This window comes from Camelus ferus, chromosome 7 (genome assembly GCF_009834535.1).
Source record: "Camelus ferus isolate YT-003-E chromosome 7, BCGSAC_Cfer_1.0, whole genome shotgun sequence".
Classification (NCBI taxonomy): Eukaryota; Metazoa; Chordata; class Mammalia; order Artiodactyla; family Camelidae; genus Camelus; species Camelus ferus.
Genome location: NC_045702.1, coordinates 61263620 through 61283783, shown reverse-complemented (window position 1 = coordinate 61283783; position 20164 = coordinate 61263620). Strand labels below are relative to the sequence as shown.

At 41.5% G+C, this 20164-nt stretch overlaps 1 long non-coding RNA gene across 3 annotated transcripts in view; it reads right to left on the bottom strand.

Annotated features, from left to right (window-relative positions):
- The window catches only part of LOC106728889, a 488051-nt gene that overhangs the window by 65695 nt on the left and 402192 nt on the right, over window positions 1-20164 (bottom strand). The gene's annotated exons all lie outside the window — the stretch shown is intronic.

Genomic DNA, 20164 nt, shown 5'->3' with positions numbered 1-20164 from the left:
TATAGGGCAAACTTATGGTTACTGGGGGTTAAAGAAGGTGGGGAGGGATAAATTGGGAATTTGAAAATTGCAGCTCTTAGGGAGTGATGGAAATGTTAGCTATCTTGATTGTGGTAGTGGTTTCATTGGTGTATGCATCTATCAAAATTCACCAAATTGTGTATCTAAAATATGTGCAGTTTACTGTACAGGAACCATACTATAATAAAGGTGTTAAAAATTCACTGATATTAATATTCCATTGTGTAAATACACTGTAATTTATTTATCCATACTTCTATGGAAAATATTTGCTTCCTTTACAGTTTTTGTCTGCTATGAAAATCTTTGGACATCTACTTTGGCATATACATGTGCAACACTTTTGTTGAGTATATACCTAGTGGTGCGATCGCTGACTAACAAGGTATGTGTGAAAGAAGCCAGATCTTTGGACTCTGGGATCAATCTCAACCTGTAAGTATCCTCAGCATGACCAGACCTCCTTTTGATATACACAAAATAGAATGGCAAGATCGGGGCAGGGGTGGGGGTGGGGGCTAAGGAGGTTAAGATGGACTGAAAGCCTTTTGGATGTTGTTGGTATTGAGCAGTATTGCACCGTAAGTGTCATAGAAAGAATATTTAACTGAGAACCTGGAAACCAGTATTAAATACTGGTTTGTTACTTATTAGATGTGCCATCTTCAACAGTCTTAGAGTCTTTGCAATCATTGTTGCCTCTGCCCGAATAGTTCATCCTCTTCCTTCCGTCTTCAGTAACTCCCACCCATCCTTCAGGACTCTACGTTCCTCTCACTTCCTCAGCACCACCTTTTCTGATATTTCCACTCTGGATTCTGTTTGCTTGTTATTTGTCTCACAGAAACCTGCACTTTTCCTTTTTTGAAGGAATTATTTATGTTAATCATATATTTATAAATAAAAGGAATTATTTATCTTAATCATAGGTTTATAAGTGATCATTTGTGCAAGTATTGGTTTATCACCTACATCACTAGATGTGAGAGCAGAGATGTGTCTTTCTTGCTCATCATATGTGGGGGGGTGTCCCCAAGATCACCTTCAGGTTCAATAATTTGCCAGGAGGACTCACAGGGCTCAGCAGTGTAAGAGTGAAATGATACTGGTCATGTTCAGCAAAGGGAAAACCAGGCCCAAGCGTCTTCGCCCAGTGAATCCCAGAGACGCACCTAATTTCCCCCAGCAGTGCATGGTCACGACACCTTTGAAATATCGTCAACCAGAGAAACTCCTTAGATACTCAATGTCCAAGGTTTTTACTGGGGGCTGGTAACATAGGCACCCTCCACCTAGCACAGACCTGAATCCCAGACTCCTGGAAGGAAAGCAAATCTTCCTCATAAACCACATTGTTTGTATAAATAAAGCAGGCAAGGTGAGCTACTCTTTCTTATCAGTGCTGGAAGTGGAGGGAACCCTCCCAAAATTCATGTTTCTAGATGCCAGGACACCATTTACACAGATGATTCTCAAAATAAGGGTTTAGTTCAGGAAAATATCAGAAAATATTGGTTAATAAATTTAGTGATTTTTGGGGGGGGGGGTCTTTAATTGCAGGAATTTCAGTCTTCAGTGTATAAATCTCCCATGTGGTGTGGGAAGACAGAGTATATAATGTTTCCCAGAATCTTTGCCCATGGAAAACTGTTTCCTCTTTTTTCCCCCCAAAGGATTAGTGTTCCATGAAGAACACATTGACAAATGTTCTAATTCCAGCCCCTTCTTTTAGGTCAGTCACCTTCCCACCTCGGCATTCTGCTGACAAGGCTTAGGGTACAACAGTCCACAGAACATCTTTCAGGTTTCCTAGAAAGTTGTTTAGCCTATTAATTCTTTTACTGCCTTCTCAGCCACTTGTAATCATGACCTTAGCCCCATAACCCACATCAGTGATTCTGAATCACAGATAATGGAAAAGTAAATGGGTTAGGCATATATGTTCACTGATAGCAAGACAATATTCATTCAACATCCCGCCTTATATGACACAACTTCTGTTTCCTGGCAGAATTTTGCAAAAGTAACTGAGTTTTGCAGAGGTAACTTAATTGAAACTCATTAGCACGTTACTGACCATACAGCACAAATAGTGTAGAACGGAAGTAATTAACCACCGTTTCAGCTGAAAACCTACATTCAGTTCCTTTTTTATTTTCTTCACAGCTTCTGGGGTTCAGACTACTGAAGTGAAGGCTGTGTCAGAGAGGTCATAAATAAAGCCACTGTTTTGGATAATTAATATGTAGTACTATAATTTTTTTTCAGGCTGAGACTATTAATTTTTGATAAAATGCTATGTATATTCATACAGGAACTCATTTAGAAAAATGGCTTTCACATAAACATTAGAGGAACACCTTATTTTTCTTCCCAGGTTTAATTGAACAATTTTAATACAAAGCAAATTAAGTAAAATAGGGTCCAGGCTTCCCTGCAAAGTAATAGTTCACTAAGTTTAGCTAGGTGTATTCTTAATGAAAACCTGTAATTTTTTCCATCAGGTGGAGAAACAGAGACAATGGTTGTTTGTCAAACAATTTAGACCATACATTTAGACTCCTCAGCCATTTCTGAAGGTACTGGTATAACAAATAATTAATACTCCTAAAACTGACAAATTTTCATTCCTAAAGACAGATCAAGGCTTTGTATTTTTATAATGAGAATAAAAAAAGAACTGCCTCAAGAATGATATTTGGCTGGAGCCTCTTTTAAGAGGTCACTAATCTCGTTCACGAGGACTCCACTCTCATAGCCGAATCCCAAGGCCTCCTGATACTACCTACCACACTGGAGACCAGGTTTCAACACATGAATTTCGGTGGGGTGGGGATATAAACACTCAGTCTATAGTAGGAGTGGTCCACAAACTTACTGCATCAGGATTAACTGGTGGTATTTTTTTAATAAAGATTCTGAACCCCATCCCAGATCTGCTTCATTAGAATCATCGGGAGCGAGGCCTGGGAATCTACATTTTTAATACGTTCTACATGTGACTCTCATACACACAAAAACTTGAAAGTAACCTTTTCAGGTGACCACAGAGGGACAAGATCATATCTTTTTCTCAGGGCCAGGATAGGTGATTTTTAGCCGGGTTTTGAAGCTGAGTAGAACTTGAGAGTTAAAACTGAAAGGAAGGGCATTCTAGTTGGAAACAATGGCACGGTGGACATACAGAGACAGAAAATTATGTTTATTGAATGGTAAGAGGACCAGTTTCATTGGAGACAAGGTATAATGTAGGAGAGGAGAAGAGAAGTAAGAGAAAGCACACAGGAATTGGACTGGGACTGGCTGTCTCACTAGGACACATTCCCCTTCCCATAATCAAGAAGATGCAGAAGGTCCCCAGAGTATAGGTCACTTAGGCAAATAGAGCAAACTTTCTAGGTCCAAAGATGAAGAAAAATCCTATCGAGGAAGGGGGAAGGAAGAGAGTTTTCTGTAGAGTATGCAGTGCTTCGTTGTGAATTGTCTATTTACTTATTAACATTCAGCTTTGATCCAAACGTTTAGGAATAAGCTCTGATGATCTAATTTTGTTCACAGCATTAATAAATGAGCTTTGTAGATGTGCCTGTGTTCTGACTTCCTCTGATAAAGCAGTGCTAATGGGCTGCTGTGGTGGATGAAGATAAGCACACACAGACTGCGATGTAGTTGCCCTCCCTTTTTATAATTAACTTTGGAAGCTGTTGTGCCTTTTAGGGTCTGAAATAAAATGGTAGGCATGAGAGTCTCATCATCAATTCATTTACCAGCACCAATGGACAGTCGGCCTTGCTGTTCTATTTAATATTCTATTATTTTTTAAACTTAAACTTCCGATTCTATCAGACTCTAAGCTTTCATGCTTTTTCACTCAAACTGCTTTAGCTCCCAATTCGGGGATGTGTGCAGATGACTGTTATTGAGTGCATGGGCTGAACTTTCCATTGACTCTCCTCCGTGGGAAGCCTCCACGCTGTGTGAACAGTCTAGTGCTAAGCCCCAAGTCCCCTGCAGCTGTCAGGCAGGAAGGACCCTGGAGGTGTGCTCTGAGGGTTTGTCCTTCTTAGCTACTCGGCACATCAAGCTGTGTCCTGCAGCTGCTGCACTCGCCACGCACACACCACACACAGCTCTAAACCCGTCTGACACCGGTTGTTCTTGTTCAAATGCTGGCGTGAGCACAGGCTCTGGGACTGAGGATCGTGTGGTGCAGAATATGGTCACCTATTTTAAGCGACCACCTGAAAGCCCCTCTTGGACCCCCTTAGAAGGGAGCTGTGGTCATGACATGCTCCAATTCTGGTCTTTCCGCCCCAGCTTATTAGACACACGGCACAGGAAATTTTAGAGGCAGGCAACCCAGTGTGTAAAAACAGCATACTTCATGCTCAAAAAGAGAGACAATCCATCCATCCTCAAAGAATGAGGGCTTGACTTGGGAGGCCTGACCACGAGTGACTGGTCTCTAATCCACTGCAGAGAAGCGCCACGTACCTGACGCGAACTGTCAAGTGGTATAGGGAATGATTTCTGGTATCAAATTCAAATTTGTCAACAAAATCCACAAACCTTCGAGGATGATAAACCTGTGTGCAGCTCAGCCAGGAGCCCTCAGAGGGTGAACTGAATATCCGAGCCCGAAAGCCAAAGGGGCTCCAGAGCTGCAGGGCTTCACTGACCAAATCGGAAAGCGGGATTAAGCAAATCACTGCGGAGCTGGAGCAACCAGTCCCTCTTCATCACTTTCAGGGATCCTTAGCTTCTCCTACTGCAATGCTGGGTTCCTGGGACCCGCTGCTGCTAGGGGTGGGGCTGGAGGCACACACAGAGGACAGACTCTCATGCCTTGGCTCTGGGCTCCCGAGGCGTCCGCACACAGCCCAGCCACCCCCCAGCCCGGGCCCACGCGGCTCTGTACTCCACCTCCTTTCAGCTGTGGTCTTCCTCCAAATTTCAGAGCCTCTGCTGATGCTAATGTTGCTGTGCCTAAACAATTGATGAGTGATTTGAAGCCATTTCCCAAAAGCACGAAGCAGCTTGTCATTCTTGAGCCGCTCTTTGTAAAAGCTGTTTTAACTTCCATGTTTTCCCTACTCAGAAGCTGGCAGTTTCTCTCTGTCTCCCACTGTATTTACCTAATGTCCCCCCACTGGGCATCCGACAACTCCATTTCCACCCTCCTATCTGAGGAAAATAAAGTTTTCAACAGAGCAGGCAGAGGCTTCTCCCAAAGAGTGGTTTCTTCCTTGGTTCTGGGGTATTTTCTTGTTCAGGAATGCCCCAGCAAGACATGTCATTTCCGCAGCTCGTTTACTACACGTGAGGATGCCTGAAGTGGCTTGAGGGAAAAATTATGCTGTTTAAAATCCAGCATCCTACACTGCTGGTGGGAATGCAGTTTGGTGCAGCCACTATGGAAAACAGTATGGAGATTCCTGAAAAGACTAAGAATGGACTTACCATATGACCCAGGAATCCCGCTCCTGGGCATATATCCAGAAGGAACCCTACTTCAAAATGACACCTGCACCCCAATGTTCAGAGCAGCACTATTTACAGTAGCCAAGACATGGAAACAGCCTAAATGTCCATCAACGGATGACTGGATAAAGAAGTTGTATATTTATACAATGGAATACTATTCAGCCATAAAAATGACAACATAACGCCATTTGCAGCAACAGGGATGTCCCCGGAGAATGTCATTCTAAGTGAAATAAGCCAGAAAGAGAAAGAAAAATACCATATGAGGATCGCTCATATGTGAAAACTAAAAAAAGATAAAAATGAAAAAAATAAATACGAAACAGAAACAGACTCATAGACACAGAATACAAACTTGCAGTTGCCAAGGGGGTGGGGGGTGGGAAGGGACAGACTGGGATTTCAAAATGTAGAACAGATAAACAAGATTATACTGTATAGCACAGGGAAATATATACAAGATCTTGTGGTAGCTCACAGAGAAAAACATGTGACAATGAATATATGTATGTTCATGTATAACTGAAAATTTGTGCTCTGCACTGGAATTTGACACAACATTGTAAAATGATTATAACTCAATAAAAAATGTTAAAAAAATAAAATCCAGCAGACAGGTATTCGTTGAGTGACATCACTAAACGTGGTTGCATTTCAGTTTTCTCCTCTGTAAAACTAGGACTGGATATGAGAAGTTTTGAATGCAGTGCGTGGCATGGAAAAAGTGTTCCAAATGGCTGCCAACCTCCTCATTATTATTTATATATTAGTGAGAGAGACTCCTTAGAGGAGCTGGACAGCACCTGGAAGTCACCAAACCCCCATCCCCCGCATCCCATAAATCTATAACATAAGCCATCTTGTGCCCACAGTGGAGTAGATGGAGGCCCTGAATTTGTTCTGGTTCCTAAAGCTATTCCAATAATCAGATTTAGGCTAGCAGAGATACTGGCCAGTTAACAATCTTACTGTCTTGAAATGTGATTGCCTGTGGCCTGGCAGGTTAGAACCCAGATGGAAACTGAAATACTTCCTAACTGATGAGGGACATATTCTGCTTCCCCTCAATGACATCACTAATAGGCAGATACATACACACACACACACACATATCTGAATGCACTTTTAATGGCACTAATATTCTGCATTTTTTGTCATTCCTCTGCTAAAATATTGGCTTCTAAGTACCTTAAACACTGAAAGTCATTGAAATGTGGGGCTGGGCGTCTGGACACCCGGGTTCTAACAGTGGTATGCTGGTAAACCTATCCTGTGGGGGGGGAAACAATTTGTGGCGCTTGACCATTTTTGTCACGTAAATATTCCCTGTATTAGAACTCTGTATTAGATGACATTTTTGCAGCTCTAAAAATCAAAAGGAGGGAAGAAAGAAAGGCAGGCAGGAAGGTACAAATATTTACCCCTCTCTCGGCCACTCCCACCTCCCAACCCCATTCCTCACTTTCCAAGTTAAGGGAGCAAGCCTTTGTTGTGAATTTACTCAATGCTGTGTGTGAAACTCAACCATATCGAGGTTTTCTCATTTAAAGCTGACAACTATCCTGACAACTAATCCTGAAAAACAGGAATTGTTTTCTTGTATCCACTTTCCAGATTAGAAATCCGAGCCTCACTTGTGGTCACAGTGTATTTGAAGTGAAGGTGGCAACTAATATTGCCAATCAGAAAGTGCCTATGCCACAAGCCCTAGTTGAAAACAACATGAAAGCTAAGTTACAGATGCATCATCACAGTGGACTCTGTAGGTGGAGGTCTATTTTAGCAATAGTGACACCTTGTGGCTATGTCTGCCTCAGCTGAGTAGCCAGACAGACTAAAAGGGATCCTTTCCTGGGCAAGTCACCCCTGAGAGCTGTGGACTGGTAGCCACAAAAGGAGAGCTCTGAAAATTCTGAAGGATCATCATTTTGCCATTTCAGAAATAACCTGATGAAAAGAGTCAGAGCTGTCTTTTCTCTTCTCTCCAGTTCTTTTCTTTGATCCCTATGATAAACGAAGAAGCAAGTTCATTTGCTTTTTACATCCTATCCCACCCACATCCAAGACAAAATAGTACATTTTTTAAATGCATGGGTAACTTTTTGATGTCACACACACATAACCACCAATGGGCTTTAATTTCAATGGGACTTTCAGATTCTGGGAGGCCCTCCATACATCCCTTTCATGTGTTTTGAGAGAGACTGCAGGTGTTCCTTAATGAGATGGAAAAACAGACATATTTTTCTCAAGCAGCCAAAGTGATGTTAGCTTCTTAGAAGACAGCAGGGCTGTTGTCAAGTCGTTTGAAGACACGACTGGAAGGAAATCTTACTAAGCTACGAGGGAAGATAGGAAAGCCAAAACTGAACAATCCAGAGGAGAAGGTGGAAGTAAAAAGACATTTTACCAGCCCTTTATTATACAAACAAGCCATGCACTGGATCGTCAGACCTCACACACGAGGAGCCAAGACATTGTGCAAAGTTCCACCTGGGGGAGTTGAAGAGGAGAGAGCGGAAGATGCATATGAACTGGATGCAGCTTTTGAGGGGCAGAGGGGAAGCAATGGGGAGAGGAAAAGTTTCACAGAGGCAAAATAAAAAAGTGGAAAATGGACGATTTTGACTCCCACTCATGTCATGCTGAAGCCACATCAGCTCTCAGAGTTTCTGTAATGCCAGGCACAGAAAAGAGACGAATACTCAGAGTCAGGAGAGCCATACACAAAACTGAGTTTAAAGCACTTAGCTGTGTGGGGAAGCTCAGGTGGGCTTGGCACCTGTGCCTCTCCTCCAGAGTCTGCATGGATAGGGATGGCGTGGAGGGGTCAGGGCAAGGGAAAGGGGACACGGGACACAGAGGGCAGTGGAAAGGTTAGGAATGAGAGAATGGGAATAAGGGAAGGAAGCAAGCAGATGAGGGTTCCTGAGAACCTCAGAGGCAGGAGACTAACTAAGCTCTTTTTACCAGGTCAGTCCTATTTTCACAGACCTGCGTGGAAATCCCTCCTCAAAATCCCTGGTTGGATTTTGGGAGTGAATGAGCACAAGAAATTGGGCAGGGATTCTATGTCTCTGGACTGTGGCACTTTTCTTTCCAACTAGAATTTTCTTCCAACCCTCATTGTGACTCTCTGGCAACACCTCATATGACCAGTCAGCGCTTTCAGATTCACACCACTGCACATCTCTTCTCCAAAATCATGGCTGGCAGACAGAGTGTGCCAGGGCGGCAGGAGCCACTGGGGCATGGAGCATGCAGCCCTAACATCTCACCTTGTTAGGCTCTCGTGGGGTGGAGGGAGGGAGGGCGGCAGTGGAAACTCTCTGAATATCCCCCTTTCATAACACAGTGTTGCATCTCTCCTGCTGTGTTTACTATTGTTCTTAAGTACAATTGCTTTGTCCCCAAGACAGATCTCCAACTACCCAAGGGCAGAGACTATATTTTAATCTTTGTACCTCTTTCTGTACTATCCTAGGGCCACTGAAGACAGGAGATGCCTTCTAAATGATTATTTGAGTTGAATTTCCGACTGACTCAGGGTAGGACCTAGAGCTGTTGCTTCCTTCCACTCCCAAAGCACCACACTGCAGCGTACTGAGGTAGAGGTAGTATTTTTCTGGCTGGAGAAGGCCAACACTCAACCAGCAAAGAGATCTGGTAGGAGGTCCAGCTGGAGAGCGTCATGGGGAATCAGGTCAGTGGGTAGATAACAAGTCTGATTTGGAGGCAAACCAGAAAGAGAAGTGGACCCAACCAAGGGCCACTGTAGGAATCCTGCCTACATTTGAGCCCAATCTGATCATTCCTTTACTCTTTCTTTTGCCAAGCCCTCCTGCCCGACCCTTCTGGACTGCTCTCTTGGGCAAATTACTCCAGCCGCTGTTCCAAGTATGGGAAGCTGTCTCCTAAAGAATAATTGGCCTGTATCAAACGTGTAGGACTAGCAACGAGGCAACGCACGATAACTTAATTAACACATTTTCAGATAAGACAGCCCTATTTTAAAATAACAAAAAGAGAGAGGAAAAAAGTCTTCATAATTTATCCTTGGAAAATGAAACTCCTTATAACAAAACAACCAAGCTGCTTGTCAGAAGCTGCCGCTGCACTGCCCCTCCATCAGCAGAGATGGGTGCGAACGCCCCGTGGGGACCCAGAGCACAAGCAGACCAGCTCGTCAGCAGGTCCCCTACACCCCGCAGACAGCGGTGCTTACCCATCAGTGCCTCTCAGGCCTAGGTTCCAAATCTGGTCCCCAAGAGTCTCTTTTCTCTACTCAGGAGAAAAACAAACTAATGATAAAGATATTTCATTATTATTCTGACAATGAAATTTCTGGGCTTGGCAGTGGAGAGGTGGGGAACAGCAGAATCCCTAACCTCCCTCCACACCTTCTGTGCCCGGCAGAGCTACAAGGCCAGCCTCACTGAATTCCTCTCAGGTACCTCCTTCTCCCTACAAGTGTGATCCTAGATAAAGGGGCCCAGTGCTGTGTGTTCAGTTATCTTCAGTTTCTTTTTTAAATTTTTACTTTATTTTTTATTGAAGTACAGTTTCTGTACAGTATGCTCAGCTTCTTGAAGAACTCAGAACCGGCTCTGCCCTGGCACTGACTTGTCCAGGAGTTTCCTCCGTGACAGACTGAGTGCCTGTATAGTGGTTCCCTCCCCAATTCCAAGACTCCCAGAGGCACTGTCTATAGTTAACAAAATGTTTTGTACCATTAAATTGGCCTTTAACATTCAATGATATTGTTCTAGTTTTCTGTGTATTTTCAGATGTCCTATAAGGCTATTTCTCTGCCTCTTTATTTTGTTTATAAATTATTGTTACAAGTCATAACTATCCACTTTAGAAAAAATGTGAATCTCGGAGAACATATAGTGGAAAATAAAACTGGCCCTAAATCTACCTAGAATGGAGAGTTGAAGCTGTCACATGTGCCTGACGCAGAGGCCAAAAAATACCGCACTATTGGAGTTTGGAGCAGAGAAAGGTTTATTGCTGGGCCGAGCAAAGAGAATGGTGGCCCATGCCCCAGAAGCCCCCAGACTCTCCTAAGGGCTTCAGCTGAGCATTTTTAAGGATCAGCCGAGGGCGGGCGTCCCAGGGCACGTGATCAGCTGTGCCCAGCTCTGGCTGGTTGGTGGTGATCGCTCTTCAGGTGCTAGAATGCCTGGGGGCTCCGTGTTCATGATCACCCAGTAGTTGATTTCTTCTGTTTGGTGGTGGTTTTTAGCATCTGAACAACTCAGGAAATATGCATGAGATACTGTTACCTGAGTACTTCAGAGGAGCTACAGCAGAGAATATGGGGGAGGGGTCTGTCCTGGGAAGGCCCCACAGGGTCCTGCTCAGTTACAATTCCCCCCTTTTCTTTGGCACTCCTTCACCTTGAGAACAGAGGCTGGGCAAGAAGGGGAACAGGATTTTGGATGGGGGTTAATCAAACTCGGTAGAGGAACTCGGTTTCAATCTCCAATCCTGTTTCACCCCTCCCCAAATCTTTCAGGGAGTGGGACAATGACCACTCGGGCTAATTCCTGCTGAAACGGGTGTAGCCCTATACTGATTTGGGGAATGGATACCAAATTAGAAATATTCCCTGGAGTTCCAAGTCCTGGATCTGAGTCTTGTATGATTAAGATTTCATTCCCTGAGGAATTCAGCAGAGTAAGGCTGAAAACCAGTCTAGACCTGGCATTCTGGGGGGAGACTTGCAGCCAGGTAGCCAATTGTCTACTTTTACCCGAGCAGGATTTAACTTTTGATGTGCTATTAACGTATACAACAAGAGCTATTGGCCACTGCACAACTCCTTTTTTTCTGCTAAGATCTGATCTAAAGCAATTTTATTGTCTAAAAATTTACTATTTACAAGAGAAGATCTTGAGGTCATAAAGTTGTAGCTGCCATCTGCCAGGAGACACTGCTTTGAAAATGGCTGGTTGCATCCTGAATCCGACACAGCTCAGAAAATTAGAGTTCTCAACAGTACAGGAGTATGTCTGAAATCACATCCACAATGGCCACCTAGTTTTACCTTTCACATCTGAACCACAGGTACTCCATTTTGATTTTCAAATGCATTCCCCAACTCAAGGCCAACACAGATGTACAATGGATGTCCAAAAGAACGTAAAACAGGCTGCTTTGGTCAGTAAAGTTTAAGTCAAACCATCCATAAGCCAGAATGACTTTCCCATATTTCAACAGGTGCAGATTTTTCCATAATTTCCCCTTTTGATTACAAATCTTTCAACAGACAGCACTGATTATCAAAGTGTCTGTCCCTTGATGCTACTGATGCTAGAGTGGTAGCTACTGACCCAGGTTTTGATCATGTCCCTCAATGCTAGGCTTCCTTTGTATTTGCCTAGTTATCCACTTGGGTGGGAGTGGGGGGAACTAATCAGATATTGTGAACAGGCTCAGAGGTATGTTAATGAGGAAACACTTTACAGGCTATACATTTGATCACTTATACCCAATTGTTCCACAAGATGCGCTTTTAGCAATAGACTTAAAGCAAGCATTGTTATGTACCATGAGTAGTCAAACTTTGTGACAAATCCATTAGAGAATTCTCTTTCTATCCTAAACATTGGGGGCAATATTAATAGGGCAACAAACATTTGGTAAACAGTTCATTTAGAAAGCATAGATTAAAAGCCAGTAACATTTCAGACAACCAAAAAATTATAACCATATTCATCAATTCACTTAATCCTATGCAATCAATCCCTTTTACTAACAACTTTATGCAATCAGTTTTTCATTAGACTTTTTAATATCCTACCCAGCTTAGCAGTATGATCCAAAAGAAACCTGTACTTGTCAAAAAGTCCTTTTTTTTTGTTTTTAAACAAATCTTATTGAGGAAGCAGTTTTGCAAAGCAACAGCTTAACTGTCCAAGAATGACAAAAGACCCAAATGGGGAAAGGTAAAAGATCAGATTACAATGTTTTTGACAAAGAAGCTTAATCAAGTTGCTGTGACATACAACATTCCAAGATAACAACCAGAACCACTGACCAATAGCATTATACCAGGACATATCCAAACCTCAGAAACCCCACACAATTTCTAGAATGTCCCCATCAGCAACATTCATCCATACCATATAATCCGAAGAGGCTTATCACTCATTTGACAGTGCTTCCCGTGCAATTAAACATACCAAACAATCCCAGTTAGTGTAGTATTTTTCTGAGATGCCTCAGGCGCCCTCTGAAGCATCCCAAAGTCAGATGAGGTCAAAAGAACTTTAGTTAGAATTTGACAGGAAGTTTGTTAAAAATATCAAAAAGTTTCACACAATCTGTTATCAGAAGCATTCTAAGTAAATTTGTTCTCTTAATAGAGGAACGAAATCTAATCCTGCACCAGCCTACTTTTAACAACAAAACCCATTTACCTAATTAAGTCTGATTTAATCTCAGCCCAACCATGCACAGAACTCCTTCAAAGGCTCCATTTTTATAAACTTTCCACATCCATATTAGTTTGTCCCTTATTTTTACCCCCATCTAGAAACAACCAGCCGTAGGACCAAATCACTGTCTGTTCCCTTAACAAAATGCAATTCCATTTCTCATACCTTTTTTGCTCAGAACATATATCCTACTTTCCTACTGTATACTGAAATGTTTCCCCATTTTTAGTAGCTTCAATTACATCTTTAAATTAAAAACCTCAATTCTTAAAAATCTTAATTTCTAGTAAATGTCTCAGTATCTTACTTTGTTTGGGAATAACCTAGATATTCAACTATTCAATAAACTTTCATCATTTAACTTAAATTTAACACAACTCTAAAATTTCAAATACCTGGGGAGACATTTTTTAAATATTCCTAAAACATTTATTTCTAAAAAGAGTTCACCCTAAAGCTCTCATCTCACCCACTTGCATTTAATTCACTTATAAAAATTGCCTCATACCAATTATTTTCTTTCTGTTGATAAACTCTGCATAGAAGCATGAACTTAGTGACCTTCAGTAAATCTAGGTACAAAAAAAGACATGTCTGTATTGATTATACCAGGCTTAAGCTAGCTTTAGTATCAGATTATCAATTCAATATTAAATGTTTCTTAGATCATAGGAATCTAAAGTTTGTTTCATCTCGCTTCTTTTACTACTTAGTATTTAATTTGTAAGCACTTACTTTTAATTAAATAGAGCTCATTTCACAAGTCAATTTTTAACATAAAGACAGAACCAGAGATCCCACAGTTTTTCGGTTTGAATTTAAAAAAAATCACTCTTTCCTTGAGAGCCCATGCAGATCATCTACATCTCAAAGGCACAGGAAGATACATGCAGATTCCTCCTCTAACTGCTTTGACAAAACTCAGTCATCTTGGTTATTTTAGGGATTTTTTTTCCCGGTTCCCAAATATCCACTTCAGTTTAAAGAAATAACTGTAATAGGCAACTGATAATTTTATATATATTTTATATATTATATATATAATATATATGTATATTTAAATATATATATATTTAAAATAATAACATTCACTCGCATTCTCATACCTCACTTTCAGTAAAACCAGGAAGAGAGAACAGAATTTGGACTCTGGTACTGAGATACACACACACCCATGATAAAAGCCAAAGCAATTGCAAAAGACCCACTTTGATATAATAGAGCCATTAGGGGTCATTGTTCTCAAGATTGCAGGGAGTAATGAGCCTACACAGTGCAACAATAAAAAGTATTTTCTTTCATTTATGGGAGCATAGCTGAAGATCTCCCAGTTTCACCCTAGGGGGACTATAAGATGGAACAGAACTCTGATCATCCATGCTTAATTATTCATGGCTGACGTTATCCAATGTCGAGCAAACAACAAATCAAAAGGGTCTCTCAGATTCATAGTTTCCTAGCTCCCCAAAAAGGGGGATTCCCAACCAGTGCACCATCAGTCCAAAGGGGGAGAACCCCAACCAGTGCCCCATCAGAGATGAAGCTGAAGGAATGAACAAGGCTAGTCCTAAAGGGAAAATCCTAACTAAGCCTCAACACAGGTGAAGCCAATGTGATAGGGAAGGATCCCCCCGCTGCAGTCACGATGCAGCCCCATTACTCCCAAAGATGTCTCAGCCAGCCAGTGCAAATAATGATACACACACATATACAAACAACAAACATCTCCCACAAACCAAAACTCAGATGAGGTGTAGCCCCAAAATTCCACTTCTGCTTCCAGATGGAAGCTTCTGAACAGATGGGCCCAGCTCTTGAAAGAGAACAGACCCAGAATGGCTCCCAATGAGCCCAGAGCTGCTCACTTCCAAGGGAATGAGCCCAGATGGAGTGAAGCCAGTTCTCAGCCTGTGCAAGCTGAAGCGACTCACCTCCAGGTGACACTGAATGTGGACTGTAGCTTCGGACATTTCTTGGCTCCAAACAGTCTCAGGCAGTGGGATAGGCTGGCTGCTGAAGGGGAGAGTCCCTCCCGGTTCCCTGGAGCAAAGTGAGCTCCAGCAGTTGCTGGGATCCATGGAAGGGGCTGCCTCTGGCCAGATGGCCCTGCCACCAGCACAGACCAAAACTGTTACCCAAGGCAAGTTCGTGTGCCTGAGGCAAGATCAGCCAAAAAATACCTAAACATCTGAGTTTGGAGCAGAGAAAGATTTATTTCTGGGCCGAGGAAGGAGAACAGCGGCTTACACCATGAAAAAGCCAAACTCCTTGAAGAGCTTCAGCTGAGCATTTTTAAAGGCTCGCTAAGGGAGGGGCATCCCAGGGTACGTGATCAGCTGTGCACAATTCTCTGACTGGTTGATGGTGATCAATCCTTAGGCACCATAAGGTCTGGGGGCTATGTGCTCGTGATCATCAAGAACTTAATTTCTTCTCTTTGGTGGTGGTTTTTAGCATCTGAAAAACTCAGGAAATATACATGAGATACTATTATCTGGATACTTCAGAGAGGAGCTACAGCAGAGGATATGGGAGAGGGGTCTGAACTAGAAAGGCCTCTGCCAGCAGTCTTAAGTGAGTAGGTCGTGGGACCCAGGTCAAAGTTCACAGTAACTTGCATTTGTATGAGGTAAGAAGTAAATGTACGCATGCGCTAGTAGCATGAGTCCGCATCATGAACAATACGCATGCGCGGGCATAATAAAAGCACAAGTGTGCACACCTGAGTGCACGCGCCAACTGCTCCTACTGCAAAAAAGTGATGTTTTGTTCTATGTCGGCTCCCCGCGCCTTCTTCCAGTTGGGCAGCTCACCTTCTCGGATCCCTCTCCAGCCTCCCGCGGCTGACAGCCCCACAGGATCCTGCTCAGTTACAAAGCCACTAATGTTTCTATAATTATACAGAATGTATCAGAATGAACATACATATCCAGTCTTTGTCTCTTATAGAGATTTTCTAAAATGCACCTTATCGAGAACACAGTAGTGGGCACCAGCAGAGGTTTAGGGCCTCTTTACTCCTGAAGTCTCTACTATGAAGTGGGTTTATGAAGAAGCCACTTCTCAATACAAGTACCATTGAGGAATTTCTTACCCTATTTAGCTCAACTTCTTACTGGCCTCTTGATACCGCTGAATAAGTTGTCAGGAAACAAATCTACTTTGACTGAACAAAGTGACAGGTGCATAAAGTACCAGACTATCTCCGAGTTCATCAAAAATACTGCCTCGCATATGGAAGATGCAATCCATTTTCCTTCCCAACTAATATGTGGTGAAAGGATTTCCTTCTCAAATATTCATTTTAAGATAAGGAGCAGGGAGACAGAGATCTATAAGCGTTTGATTTTGGACGTTTCTTTGAAGGTTACTTTCAAGCTATGACAGCCCTTTATCAGAGCACAATGAATATAAATGACAAGTAGTCATTTGTAGAGAAAAATGTGCAGTTGTAGGAAGGAAAAGGAATAAATGTGCAGAGATACCCTGGGAGAGCAGACTGGGTCAGAGTGGAGATTCTTCTTACCAGTTATCTCTGGAAATGAGTGCTGTGCACTTGGTGACTGAATTTGCTCAGTCCTTTTTATCAGAGTTTTTCATATTGCCAAGGAAGGAAAAGTAACAGAATCAGTCCTTTGCTGACAGCATTTCTACCTTTTGGTATATTAGCATTTATTTTTTATTAATAGCGGCAGAGAATAAAGAGTCTAGGATAGGGATATAGGAATTAAGTTAAGGAAATAGACTTTTGTGATGTCAGCCTAAGGCTGAATCCGGGTTCCCCGTATCCTTGTTGAGTGACCTTACCAAGCTCACTGGTCTGATCTCATCTGTAATAATGGAGATAAAACTAGTTCTTATTGTACAGGATTGCTATGAAGATAAAATGAGATGCTATAGTGAGATAAAAGAATGGGTTGCTGTGAAAGTCTCATAATTTTCTTTAGATTTAAAAGGAGAGAACGCAGGGTGGGGGTGGGGTGCTTGTTTTGGGCATAGGGCAGTGGTTCGTAATTTTGGTTGCATATTAGAATAACCTACATAAATTTCTGAAAATAGCAGTGCCCAGGCCCCACCCTCAAAATTCTTACATAACTGGTCTGAGGTAGGGTGCTGACATTAGTGTTTTTTAAAAGCTTCCCAATTGATCTGAACATACAGACAATGTGGAGAAGCACTGGTCCAGAGATGAACGAGCTAATGGTAGAATCCATGAGTCCTATTTTCCTGACAATTCTTTAGGTTTTTTTTTTTTTTAATTAATGTCTCTTATTTTTCTATCTCCTTAGTTTACTAACTTATCCTTTTGTATTGTATGCATTTTTGTGAGCAAACTCATTCTTTCAGGAATAGGCAGAGTTTAAATAATCAACTCTGAAGTTGAAAGATGAACCAGCAATCACCAATCCAGGCTTCCCAATATATTAAGGTGTTTCCATGGAATCTTAAGGAAAATATTATAAAAGTCTCAAAATAAAACTCATTTTATTCTAAAATTTGTTTTTAAAGAATATTCCTTTGCCCATACTTCAAATGCTTGTTTTAGCCAAAGAAACAGCCAAAGAGACAAATAATAGGCATATATCAAAACGTCAAACAAAAAGTTTGGATATCTTTAAAACTTGCTTAGTTTTCCCAACTCTCCATTAGCCTAAAATTCTGAGTGCAGAGCTTAATTTGCTGACTGAGCTCTCTATGAATAGGGGAAATCGACATCAGGATTGGATTATTGAAATAGCATAGCCACAATTATTTTAGGATCTGAAATTATGAGATTGAACTGAATGAAACTGAATCATATGGTTCAGCCTATATATTTGGTCAGAACTCCGTGTGATGTAGCCAAGTCTCTTGCCCATAATTAAATATTACAATAATCCACTATAATTTTTTCTTAATGAAATCTCAGCAGTCACATTAAGCAATTAGGGCACTAGTAAATCTTTCTAATATAAGTAGAAAAATTACATAAGATCTTCCATAATTGAACAGATTTAATTCCATAGCACCAAAATTGGCTACTACAATGGAAACAAGGCATAGACAGGGTGACTACCTTTTAAGCACTTCAAAACAATGGTAGCTATAAAAGGTCACACTACTCTTGACATAGCAAAAGGAAAAACTATTATAACTGAAACTTTGGAATGAGGAAATACTCCCCTTACTCCAATTTATATATTTAAATTCAATCTCTTTCCTATTTAGAACTTCTAGTCCCTGACGTTTTGGTGTCCTTCCTGGCTGTGCTTAAATATTATTGTAAAAAACTACCAGAAAATAAATCTTTTAAAAACTTAATAAACTATGTATTCCTGAACAAAACAAAATAAAGAGAAAAGAAGGGGGCCATTTTCCTGCAAGACAGCACACAGGGATGTAAGATCATATTTCAGGCATGCTGGCAAATTACAAGGTTGCTGGAGATGCCACAATGTCTTTGTGTGACGGTCTTTCCATTTGTAAAAGAGAAATGAGGGCATCTTCTACTTTCCTCCATATGATATGGAAGCTTATGTGATAGTGACCTCTATTCTTTCTGGGAAGGAAAGAAGATAAGAAAGTTGCCTGTTGTCATTGATCTATACAGTGGGAACTTCACAAATACATAAATTATATATTAGGAATTAATAGAAGTTTTAAAACCTCATTAGATGCTTCCTGCAGTATGTGCCAATTGATATATATGGGACATTATTTTTTTAATTACAGTAGCAAATTCAAACATGAATTCATTTTCCCTCATGTGCTCCATCTCGTAAGCTCTGGGATACAGCATTTCTACTTCCCTGAATTGCTTTTTTTTCCTCCCTTAATTGGCCTCTCTGGATAATTCCACAGGATAAAGAGGAAAATAGTCTCTGGGATTAGTAACACTGAACAGGTGCAAAATGTACCACTGAAAAGCTAGTTAAACCTCAAAGGTGGAAGCTCCAACTATAAATTAAATGAGAGACACAGCCTCATCAGTGCCCATATGTTGGCCAACTGGGGCTGCTCTTATCAGAACAATCTTTGTAAATGTAACAAGCCTGTTTCAATGCTACCCACAGCATGAAGCTGATTTCTATTTTGCATTGCAATAGATTATACAGCTTCAATTTTCAATGGACATGCCCTAACATATTGGGTCTCTCAGGAGACACAGCAGTGGCGTTGACAAGGAGGAGCAGAGGGCTAAGCTGTATCATGCGATATTTAAAATGTTTTTTTCATGACACCAGCAAACGGTGATTACCAAATAGAATGATTCACCACTTCCAGCTGTCAAAAATAATAGCACCTCCTATTAGAGGCCTGCTACAGAATGACCATCTAAACGTCTTGTTTCTGAAAGATATGTGTGTTCACATATTGATTACAAGATCAAATGTTTAACTTGTTATATATGGAAAAGCAATAGTGCTGTATAGCTTTGCTTTTTACAGTGAGAAATAGGCTAAGGAAGAATGTAGCATTCACAAAACAGACTCAGCACTGCTCCACTGGAAACCATGATGATACCTGCTGATGTTAACGTCACCTCTGCTTAAATGGTCTCCAAGTAGTCCCTGAGATACGCTGGAAACTAGTTGGCCTAAGACTGAGTGGTTTCCTGAGGCTCCGGACTTTTGGTGCTAAGATCAAGAAAGTCCCAGGCAAACAGGGATGAGTTGGTTAACCTACTGCAAACTTCTCACCAACAGTACACACTTTGATCTGAAATACTGTAAAACCGGTGTATCAGCTACCCAACAACTGACACCTCAGCTGGGTCCCTCTCCTGGTGGAATTTAAAGGAAGACAAAGTAATGATAGATATTTCAAGATTATCTAACTCCACTTGGCAAAAAAGTTAAAGAATTTCTTCATCTTTTTCTAAATACAGATACTAGAGTTTGGGCACAATAATCTCAGAGATGACTGGGAAGACTTGGCAGTATGACCTCGTATCACAGAAGGGGCACTGAAAGGCTGTGGGTTGGGTCTCAATGCAGATTAAATTGTTGACTGTTACAATTTTAGAGCGATTTGAGGTCAGATATCACAGACTTGAAAACTGTACTTCATCAGACTAGGATATTCCAACAAGATATTCCTCCTGGAGGCCGTGAGGCAAGGTGACCCATTATGGATAGTGAGTACCCTGGAGGGAGTGGAAATTTCCACGGTCAGTCTCCCTGGAAACTGGCAGCCCCAGGACAGAGAATTAAACTGGGGAGGGGAAATGTAAA